Source organism: Sciurus vulgaris (genome assembly GCF_902686455.1).
Source record: "Sciurus vulgaris genome assembly, chromosome: 11".
Classification (NCBI taxonomy): domain Eukaryota; kingdom Metazoa; phylum Chordata; class Mammalia; order Rodentia; family Sciuridae; genus Sciurus; species Sciurus vulgaris.
In genome coordinates this window covers 16,276,509-16,288,138 of record NC_136472.1, presented here as the reverse complement: position 1 = coordinate 16,288,138, position 11,630 = coordinate 16,276,509, and positions in this window count along the sequence as shown.

The window sequence follows — 11,630 nt, the reverse complement described above, 5'->3', positions numbered from 1 at the left end:
CATAGCAGTTGAGTGTATTTTGACATATTACACATATGTGGTATATAACTTATTCTAATCCCATTCTTGTGGTTGTCCAAGGTGTGGAGTTTCACTGGTCGTGTAGTCTTACATGAACGTAGGAAAGTTATGTCTGATTCATTCCACTGTCTTCCCTATTCCCAGCCCTCATTCCCATTTGTCTAATCCAATGAACTTCTGTTCTTCACCTCCACTTATTGATGGCAACTGTGTTTTAAAGTTGCAGCGTAATTCCCAATTGTCAAGCTATGGAATCAAAGTAAGTATCCATCCATGAATCATGGATAAAGCAAACGTGGTACACACACACACACACACACACACACACACACACACACACACACTGAAATACTACCTAAAAAAGAAGGAAAACCTGTCATTTGTGGCCACATGAATGAACTTGGAGAACATTATGTTAAGAGAAACAAGCCAGGCATGAAGAGACAGATACCAAATGATCTAACTAACCTGTGGAACCTTAAAAACAAACAAAAAACCCCCCACCAAAACCTGAACTCATAAAAGCTGTGAGTAGAATGGTATTTATTAAAGCTAGTGGATGGAACTGGGAGATGTTGGTCAAGGCACAAATTGAGTGAGATTGGAGGAATAAGTTCAAGCGCTCTATTGTGTAACGGGGCCGCTATAGTTAACAATGTGTGATATACTTGAAAATCTCTACAAGGGTAGATTTTAAGTTTTCTCGCCACAAAAAAAACCAAGTATGTGAATTATATGTTAATTAATCTAATCATTCCACAGTGGAAGCACATTTCAAGACATCATGTTGCCCACCCTAAATATATACACTTTTTGTGAATTAAAATATTGTTGCTTTGAGAAGATGGTGTTGCATCAATCTCTTTGTGGTTTCCCTGGGAGAGGGCAGCCCCTCAGAGAGGGTAAATTCAGATCTACCGGAGACTGAAAGATAGGTTGAAGAACAGTCTTTAGTATGACTGGTGTTTTCATAATAAAAATGAAGTAAGTCAACTTGGGCTGCATGGATGTCAGGCTGCAAGTACTGGGTAAGGGGCATGAGTGAACGATGCCAGGGGTTCACAGGTATTACCTCACTATAACCAGGGGGACAGCCAGTCCTTGCTGAGCAAAGATAGTTCTAGAGGATGGGGCTTATGAAATAATGTTTAATTTCCATTTTTCTACCAAGCACCAAACTACCCCAGGCATCAATGTGAATGGTTTTGGTCCTGCTATTACCTTTTTTTTTTTTTTTTTAAATTTTTTTATTTTTTATTGCTCCAGGACCTGACATTTCTTTTCCAGTCAGTCTTACCATCCACTGCAGGAAAGGAAGCTGGGGTAGAAATACAATCCCGGAAAATTCAGATTATTCCTTTATCAGGAACCTTGGCGGGGAGACCACTGAGTTAACCATCGTCGCTACACTTCCTGGGAGTCGTGAGAGCAGAGACAAGATGTGTGGGGATCCTCTCAGGCCAGGTCAGTGGGCCTGAGTCCCAGGAACTGCAGGTTGAGTGGCATCAAGAGAACGGATGGAAATGGAGATCCAGGGCGGTGCAGGTGGGAGCGAGCTCCGGAAGCCCTGATGTGACTCGGGGTAGATGGGATGAGAGAGTGAAGCGTGGGAACAATTAAAATCGCACCCTTAGAACATGCAAAGTGAGCCGATTGCTGACTTTCCTAAAGAAGGGCCGTTCCAATGCACGAAAGCACTGGTTTCCCTTCATTCTCAGCACGAGCGAGCATCCGTTTTAAAATATCATGGCCAATATTTACTTGAAAAGCATCTCAATATTTTAATTTGTGTTTATTTGATTATTAATAAAGCTTAGAATTGTCTCATTTACTTATATCATTTGTATTTATTTTGTAAATTTTTAATGTATTTTGTCAATTTTGGTTTGTAAGACCAATTTGTGTATTAGGGAAATCAGCCCTTTGTCATTTGTATTGCAAATATTTCCCTAAGTTTGTCTTTTGAGTTTTTATGGTGATTTTTTTTTTCACCTACAGAAAATGTTAAAATTTGGTGTACTTAGAGTTATCTATTTTTTATGGCTGCTAGATTTCAAGTTGTGATTAGGAAAGTCCAAGATCCAATTATTTAGTTTTTAAAAACTTGCTATAATTTCATTTTTAAACATATTTATAATTTCATTTTAAAAATGAAATCTTGAATTTCTCTTGGAATTTATTTCCCACCTGTGACAGGGCAAGTTTACCCTTCTGGGGTTATTGCTGGGTGTTGCGGTCTCCCCCTGGATCTGAGCATCGGGGTCAGGCACTGAGCTTGGCTGTTGCTAACTGAAGCCAGTGTCCAGCACAGTGCCAGGTGCCTGGTGGGTCTGTAGTTAGCTCTCCAGCACACAGATAAGGTTTTAGAAGATAGAGGGATGAGCCTCAGGAGGATAGCCTCGCTTCTGGATTTTATACTTTAAAAGCAAGAAAAAGAGTCAAGCAAGTCTAGAAAATGAAAACCAAGAAGGTGAAGGAACTAGAAACCACATGCAACAGAAACAGGGGATTCTTGTTTTAGAGAAAACTCGGTGGGGGAGCCTGTTCCTTTGTCCAGTGTTGAGGAGGTGGGTGAGGCCTTGACTTTCAGAGCTGGAGAGAGAACTCTGGAATAAACTGTTCAGAGAGGGAATGGGTTGTCTTCACAGGTCGTAAGCTCCCTTTCCCTGGGGGTGCTCAAGCAGAAACGTTAGGTCTCCACAACGTCTTGGGGGCTGTTGTACAGGATTCACACATCAGAGAACCCAAGCAACTGAGTGATACAGACAGAGACAGTCCATCAGGGAGGGTGGTGAATCATGAACAAAAACTCCTCCCCTATAGGAGCAACCACCTCTGGCTCTAACCAAGAATTGCCACCTGCTACAAGAAAATGGTTTTTCTTTTTAAAAGAGAGTTTGAAACTGAATTTTAAAAATGGGAAGTTTCTTGATTTTTAAAATCTTGCATGGGCTAAACAATCCTTCTCTGATGTCTGTATTTCTTGAATGACCCACCAGAGTTGTGACCCCTGGCTCAGATAATAGTGGCCTGGTACATAGGATACAGCACAGTCTCTGGATCAGATGACCTTTCAAAACTTCTCACTTTGGCTCTCTGATTTCCTGAGCTATATAAATGTGAGGGATTATTAATAGTGTCACTATATCACTAGAATATGACTCAGCTTATGAAAAGAGCAGATAGGTTGGAGGAAGAATTAGGATTTGATGGACGGAAGAAGGTTTCTGGAATTAATCTGCTCTGTATCATTTTATGCCAATAAATATTAATTGCTGGTAATAATAGTGTGGGGGAAGTCACATAAGCAAGTTTTAAGAGGAGAGAAAAGTATTAAGTGGCAATAGTGAGAGAGGGAGAGAGAGAGAGAGAAGGAAAGCAATTTTGGGCTAAAACTTGGTGTTCAGAAAAGGAAATTAAGAGTCTGAGCACTTCACACTCAGTCTGGTGAGTGGCCTGGAGACACAGGGTTGTCTGCAGACTGCATTAGTCACTAATAAAGTGGAGTGTTTTGGCTTGGCAATAAAAATCGATGCCGTGGATGTTTTGCTCTGTGGCAAAGCTGAGCGAGTTGGAAAAGAGTGGGAATCATTATCACCTCCCAATCCTTCATGATCTCCTTGCATCTTGACAACCATGACTGGGGACGTTGAAAACACAGCCAGGGAGAGATGGCGTTCCCTTCTATCACACCTGCGACCTGAAGAGTGTTTCCTCCCTGAAGTTCTTGGAAAGTTCTTTCTGCAGAATCTTAGGCAGCAGTTCCTTCAGGGCAGACAGATCTTCCAGTGTCCATGCACTAGGAGGTCACGATCATGCCTGGTGTGACTCAGTTGTGCCCAGCAACATGGTAGAGGCTGTCATGGCCCCCTGGAGTCCCCTCAGCATTGACTACCCCAGTGCACACCACCTGCAGGATTCCTCCAGTAAACACCCCTCACTCTTTTCTCAAGGACATTCTCTGCTCTCTAGCTTGTCAGGATGGGAGCTAGGACTGGAAGAGGAGCCGTCAAGAAGGGATGTGGGAAAATTCTCAAATCCTCATTCCCAGGATGGTCCAGTTCTGAGCAGTGCTCCAGGTGGTCTCCCAGATGCTCCCAGGGGCTTCAGTTTACAGCATGAAGAAGCAGCTCAGGGACCTGGTCTCTTCTGACTTCCTTTCTTTCTTATATCTCTCTTCTCCACTTCCCTTCCTGCACTTCTTGGGGTCACCTTGTAAGTAAATGACTTGCTCTCAAATCTCCATCTTAGGGTCTGATTCTAGGAAAGCCAAGCCTACCACAGAAAACAAGGAACTTGCTGTGCAGGCTAATCCAGGGGAATCGTAATTCTGTGTTAGTGGCCAAATTGGGTCACCTTCAAAATTCACTTACTGATGTCCTAACTTTCAGTACCTCAGGATGTGACTTTATTTAGACATAGAATCTTTATAGAGGCAATCAATTAAAAATAAGGTCATTAGGTTGGCCCTAATCCAATATAAAAAGAGGAAATTTGGACACAAATGGCCAGCACAGTGAAATGACTGGTGACAAGATGTTTCCCATCTTTCAAGCTTCATCCTCCACCTGACACCCTCTCAGGCTCTCTTAGTAAGGGATTGTTAGTTGTGGCAAACAGGTATCTTTTCAAGCTCCCTTGGTAAGAGTGGGAGATTTTATTGTCAAGATAAAATAGATAATTTCAAGGATAAGGGTGCTGAATGCAGCTAGGCATCGTGGGAACTGGACTCTAAGAGCTACTGGGAACCAAAGCTTTGTTCTCATATCTCAGGGGTGTTGTGGTTTGACTCATCTGTGCTTCACGGATTCTTTTTGAGTCCTTTGACCAATGTCCTCTGTACAGGGCTTAAATATGGCCACCATTCCTAAAATATATGAAGATAATTAGTTCAAGTTCTTACCACCAAAATGGCCACAGAATCTATGTTTTGTGGTTAAAATTCTTCAGAGAAGAAGCATGAGTCAACTGACCTGTCTCATTATTTCTATTGTCCACCATGCATTCAGATGAGGTTGGGGCATATGACATGGACATGGTTGCACAGATTTGATGTGCCTCACATATTTTTATTAATGAGAGTTTTAAAAGAAATAGACCATGTCTGGGTGTATCAATTCCAAACCATGTCTGTTATCCATGCATTCAGAGTCCAAGTCCCTGTTGCATCACACATCTTTGAAAAGTCTGCCAAAGCCCACCATAGATCTCTTGGAACACTGCTTATTTCCAGTCATGGACACACCATAGCCAATAGGATAGAAATAGATATGTAATAACCAAAGTGGTCCCAACTTCATGGCCATAGATCATTACGACAGAGGAGACCACCCAATTCATGGCGGGCTTATATGCGACCCTTTTGTAGGAATTTGGAGTTGGGGCTGTATAAGACTGGCATTTTCAAGGGACTAGACCTGTAGTGTGTGCCACAGGACCTGGGGTTGGCTGTATTCTGCCATGTGGACTGAATCGCAAAGGAAGCATTCTTTAGACACAAAGAAAAATGAAGTTGATGTGCAGAGAGAAACAGAGATGAGGGATGGAGGAGGAAGACTCATGGTTTCCTCAAGGCTCTTTAGGAGTAGTGTTTCCTGATTGAATGTATCCTCTGAGATACTCCCCATTTCTTTTAAATGCAAATGTCCCTTTTAAATATCTTAAACTCGCTTGAGTTTGTTTCTGATTCTTGCCTTCAAATAACTAATATATAATCAGAAATATCAGAAGTAATATGCAAAATCAGGCCTTCAGGAAACAAAGCATTATCATCTGTGACAGTTATGATGATATTGGAAACTTCCTCATCCTATGACAAGAAACTATTCCGTGGAAGGTGCTGGCAAAGGGATTGGTGGATTGTCAACCATTTTGACTTTGATCTTGTGCCCCAGAAATGGAGACATTAGGGGTCTTGTATAAATATCTGGATATTAGAGTATTATTTGCTTCTTGTATCTTTGGTAGGAAGTGACAAGATATAAGTAGATGATCATTCAGGACTTCCTACATGGAGAAAATATAGAAGCTACACAGCTGATATTACAGAGATCCAGATTAAAAAATCAACCATTATATTGGTGATAGCTTGGAAGAATTGAGAAATCTTTAACAGCATCCCCCACCCTCAAACCTGTAACAGATCTTCTTATTGCAGGCATCTCATCATGAGCCAATTCATGAAGAGTGTATGCACTTTGGATTTTATTCTGAAGGTAATGAAGATGGTGGAACATGGGAAAGATATTTCAGCTTTTGTGTAAAGAACTGACATAAGGGAGGCTAAGAGTGAGAGCAGAGAGACCAGTTTGAAAACAATTGACAATAGTCTAAGACATTTTGTGATCAGCTGATCTAGGATGGTAATGGTGGAGAAGGTCAGGTTTGAGATTTTATTTGGAGGTAGATTTAACAAGATTTACAGAAAGTATAGCTGATTTTATTTTTTAAAGATATCTACACCAAGTTACATGCACCCACACTCTCTTCTTGCAATATGATGTTGATATATGCTTCCACTGAGATGTGAGGGTCTATGATCCTTCCTCTCAAATCCAGGCAAATCTTAGTAGGTAGTTCAACCAATAGAATGTGGAGGAAGTGACACTATGTTAATGTTGATGCTAGGTCCTGTACAGAAAGATGGCTTCTGCATGGCTCCCACTTTTGTTTGGGATATTTGCCCAAAGAACTCTGCCCCCATTTTGTGAGAAAGCTTATTGTACATGAGGAGGCCATGGGAGGAGGGTTATGGCCACAGCTCTGCTAGTCCTTCAACTGCAGCCAGCTTAAACTTCTAGATATGCAAGGAAGTGAATTAATACAGCCACCAGTCCTTCTGTATTGTAGCTGTGACCCTGCTATGTCCTGTCTGAATCCCTGAATCCAAGAACCCATGAGGAATAATAAATGATTGTCATTGTCAGAAGTCATTGAGTTTGGGAATAATTTATTATGTGGCAATAGACAACCACAGATTAGATGTGGGATACAGGAGGAAACAGGGAAGACCTGGATGCCTCTAAAGATTTTGATTAGAGGGAGCAGAACATTTATTTTCCTTGAATATTTTTTAGTGCACCACAGTTATTCATAATAGTGAGGTTCACTTAAACATATTCATAAATGCATATAACATAGTTTTCTCCATTTCAGTCCTCAGTCTTGTCCCTTTCCCTCCCCTCCTTCATCTCCCGATCCCCTTATTCTACGCTATTGGTCTTCCTTCTATTTATTTATTTTTAAATTGGTGCATTGTGGTTATATATAAAATTAGAATGCACTGTGGTATGTTCACACCTGCATGCAGTATAATCTGGTCTTCTTATTCCCCAGTTCTTCCGCTTCCTCTTTCTCCCCTCTTCCTCTTCCCTTGGTCTCCTGCTTCTACTCTACTGCTTTCCCTTCTATTGGAACAGAAAATTCTTTTAAAAGTGGACTCCCAAGTCCTCCTTGGGAATATTAGGTTTGAGATTGCGTTCCCCCAGCACCCTTTCCACACTGCTCTTGCTCTGTCTTTTCTTTCGTTTTTTCTCATTAAATTTTTGTTTTAATGGATCTCAAAATTCTGTGACAGCTATTTGGTCAAGTTGTTTCCATTAAAAAGTACTGAGTTTAAAAACTAATAACTTAAACCTGCTACACACCCAAAAACAAATGATCCACAAAACATTCTCCTTTCCTTCTGAAGGTTTTTCCATGCAGTCTCATCATTAACCAGTCTTTTACTATTAAACTTAAATGGCCAATTGAGACAAACAGTTCTGAGACCACTCCTCCACCACTGATTAAGACCGGGGTGGCAGGTGTTAGGGGAAATATTTGTTTAGCCTTCTGAGCTTTCTGGGCTGACTTGGTGGCCTTGCCATCTCCAGCAGCCTTTTTGTTCACTGCTTTGATGACTCTCACAGCAACTGTAGGCTTCATATCACAAACAACAAAACGACCCAGAGGAGGATAGTCAGAGAAGCTCTCAATGCACATGGAACCATCACCAGATTTTAAGAATTTAGGACCATCTTCCAGCTTTTTACCAGCATGGCAATCAATATTTTCTTTCAGCTGAGCAAACTTGCAAGCAATGTGAGCTGTGTGCCACTCCAGTACAGGGGCGTAGCCAGCACTGATTTGGCCTGAATGGTTCAGGATAATCACCTGAGCAGTGAAACCAGCTGCTTCCATTGGTGGGTTGTTTTTGCTGTCACCAGCAACATTGCCATGATGAACATCTTTGACAGACACCTTCTTGACCTTGAAGCCCACATTATCTCCAGGAAGAGCTTCACTCAGAGCTTCATGGTGCATTTCAGTGGACTTTACTTCAGTTGTGACATTGACTGGAGCAAAGGTAACCACCATGCCAGGTTTGAGAACATCAGTTTCCACTTGGCCCACAGGGCCAGTACCAATACCACCAATTTTGTAGACATCCTGGAGGGGCAGACGCAAGGGCTTGTCAGTTGGACAAGTTGGTGGCAGGATGCAATCTAAAGCTTCAAGCTGGTTCCACTGGCATTGCCATCTTTACGGGTGACTTTCCCGAGCTATGTGCTAATTAAGAAGTGCTAATCTGCCTGGGTTTCCTTGAACCCAGGTTTCCTTGAACCCAGGCAGATTAGCACTTGACTCCAACATGTTGTCACCATTCCAACCAGAAATTGGCACAAATGCTACTGTCTTAGGGTTGTAGTCAACTTTCTTAATGTAGATGCCAACTTCCTGGTATCTCTTCCATCTGTAGGGTGGCTCAGTGGAATCCACTTTGCTAACACCAACAGTTAGTTGTTTCATACCCAGTGTGTAAGCCAGAAGGGATCTGCCCATTCTTGGAGAAACCAGCTTCGAATTCACCAACACCAGCAGCAACAATCAGGACAGCAAGTCAGCCTGAGAAAGGCCTGTAATCATGCTTTGGATAAATTCTCTTTGTCCTGGTTTTGCATCAATGATAGGCAAGTAAAACTTGCTGGTCTCAAATTTCCACAGGGAGATGTCAAAGGCGACATCACGCTCACGCTCAGCTTTCAGGGTATCCGAAGACCCGGGCATACTTGAAGGAACCCTTTCCCATCTCAGCAGCTTCCTTCTCAAAATTTTCAGTGGTTATTTTGTTGATTCCACCACCTTGGTAGATCAGATGGACAGTAGTGGTGGACTCCCCGGAATCTAAATCTATGTCTCTGATGACAACGATGTTGATGTGAGTCTCTTCTTTTCCTATTTTAGCTTTGATTTAGCAATGGTTTTCATGCCATCTGTGTTCTGGTGGCAAACCCACTGAGAAAAAGCCCTTTGCTGTATGTTGAACACAGCATGTTTACTCCCCTTCTTGCTTACCATGATGAAATCACCCACAGATACTTTGTAATATATGGAAGTGACCCAGGGTCACAAGTGGGTTGAATCACAAGTTTCTCTTAACTCAGTTTAAGCCAGTTAGGATAATTTCCTGGGAATTTAAAAGTAGATTAAGAGAGTTAAGAGGTATGTGTACAACTAAACCAAAAACATCTAAAGTTGGATGCTTGAATTTATATATTCTGTATAGCAGAATGGGTGGGGGGGAGAGAGGGAAAGGTGAGAGAGAGAAAGAGAGAGGAAGAGAGAGGATGAATATGCAAAGAATGAACTTGTATAATAGATGGACAGAAAGTGCTGCCTGATTTCCCACAGAGTTTCCAGTCCTTCCTCAGTCCAACTGTAACAGTGGCTTGAGTTCTGAATATACATTTTTTTTTTTGGGTACTTGGAACTGAACCCAGGGGTGCTCAACCACTGAGCCATATCCCTAGCCCCCTTTAAAAATATTTTTATATAGAGAAGGGTTGCTTGGTGTCTCACTAAGTTGCTGAGGCTGGTTTGATCTTGCTATCCTCCTGCCTCAGCCTCCTGAGCTGCTGGGATTACAGGAGTGTGCAACTGTGCCCTACCTTGAATATACATATTCTTATAATAAAATTTATTTTGCGTTGTACAAGCTTGTTCAAGTTATCTAGGGTGACTTGCAACTGAAGTGTCTCAGCTCTTTAGTTATACAGTTAACCAGAGATTCCTTTCCTTTTCAGTAGGCAATACCAACCTCAAGGTTCCTTGAAATGGCATTGCTAGGAGACTTCCTGGACACACAGAGCTCTCTTTCTCTCACCTATGGGGCCTCCTGGACACCCAGAGCTCCACCTCACTTGCTCAAAGTACATACAGATCTTGACCTGAGGGTGCTAATTGACAACTTGATACTCCATACTGATCATGCTGGTTTGGTTAAGATTTACACGTGTCATTACTACAAGGGGAACTTTTGGGTTATATCTTGGAGAAACAAGAAAAGGAAGGAGTCCTTGAAGATTCCTAACAATTATTCTCTTTGTAGCTATGTAATGTGCTAACGTTCCATTATTTTCACCAGTTACTGGTAATGAGGTATCATTAGTAAAAATGTCTCCACTTCTTTGAGAAAATCAGCTTTCATCTTCTAGAAGTGTTATTCTTTGTTTGAATGTGTTTATTGTAATGATCCATAGGAATATTATCCCTGTAATGATGGGTTGTCAGGGTGTTAAAATCCAGGCTGACTTGAGACTGTACGAGGATGTGGTTAATGAAGACATGCTATAAGTTGTTCTGGAGCAAGGCTTAACAGGAAGTCTTGCATCAGCAAGGCCAGCTGTGTCACACTATGGAAGTTGGAAAAAGACCTTTTGGGGTCTTTGTAAAAGGTAGGGCACCAAGTGATGGGTGATTTTAATTTCTGGCATTGTAAGGAGCAGGAAAGGCAAAGGAAGATTATGGTTCCCAATGCCAACTCCTAGTACTAAGGTAATTTAATATCTTCCTTCTGAAAAGCATACGAAAAATGAAATAATACCTTCTGCATTCTGTGCACTTCCTATATGCCTTGTGAGATTCTAATTCATCTCTGTAAGATTGATGGGTGTGAGGAGGATGACCCTGGGGTAAGCGTCCAGCCCCTGCCCCTGTGTCCCTGCTTCAGTGGAATGGGAAACTCACATGACCTCTGTTCTTCACAGAAACCTTCTCAGGACACAGTGGATATGACGTTGTCCTGAAACATTGAAGGTACTCTGATAAGAGCATATCAATTTTCCTGTGCATTTTTCTTCAGGAGGAAGGCTGAGGTGGGCAAAAAGTGAGGGTGAAGTCTTGGTCAGAGTTTATGTAGTAGTGAGGGGGACAGACAATGAAGAGACTAAGTTAAATGTTATTTCAGATGGTGATCATTTCTATGCAGGAAAATTAGGCAGGGCAAGGAGAACAGGAAGTTTGAAATTTTCAGTGTCAAGGTTGAGGTTAAATGCCACCTCCTTAGAAATCGTCCCCTCTGAATTTCCATCATGGTTTGGAAACGATTGATTGTATAGATGGCCTGCTTCTCAGGGCAGCCTATAAAGTTACTGAAGGCAGGAAATCTGTCTGTCTCTCTCTATGGATGCATTTCAGTCCTCGATACTAGAGCACCTGCCACAATAGAAAAATGAATGACAAAATGGCCGAGTGTGCAGGTGGCTCCCACCTGTCCCTTCCTGGATCCTCCTATCTCAAAGGAGTTTCTCTTTAACCTTGTTCTTTCCCTTTTTCTTGCCTGGACATTT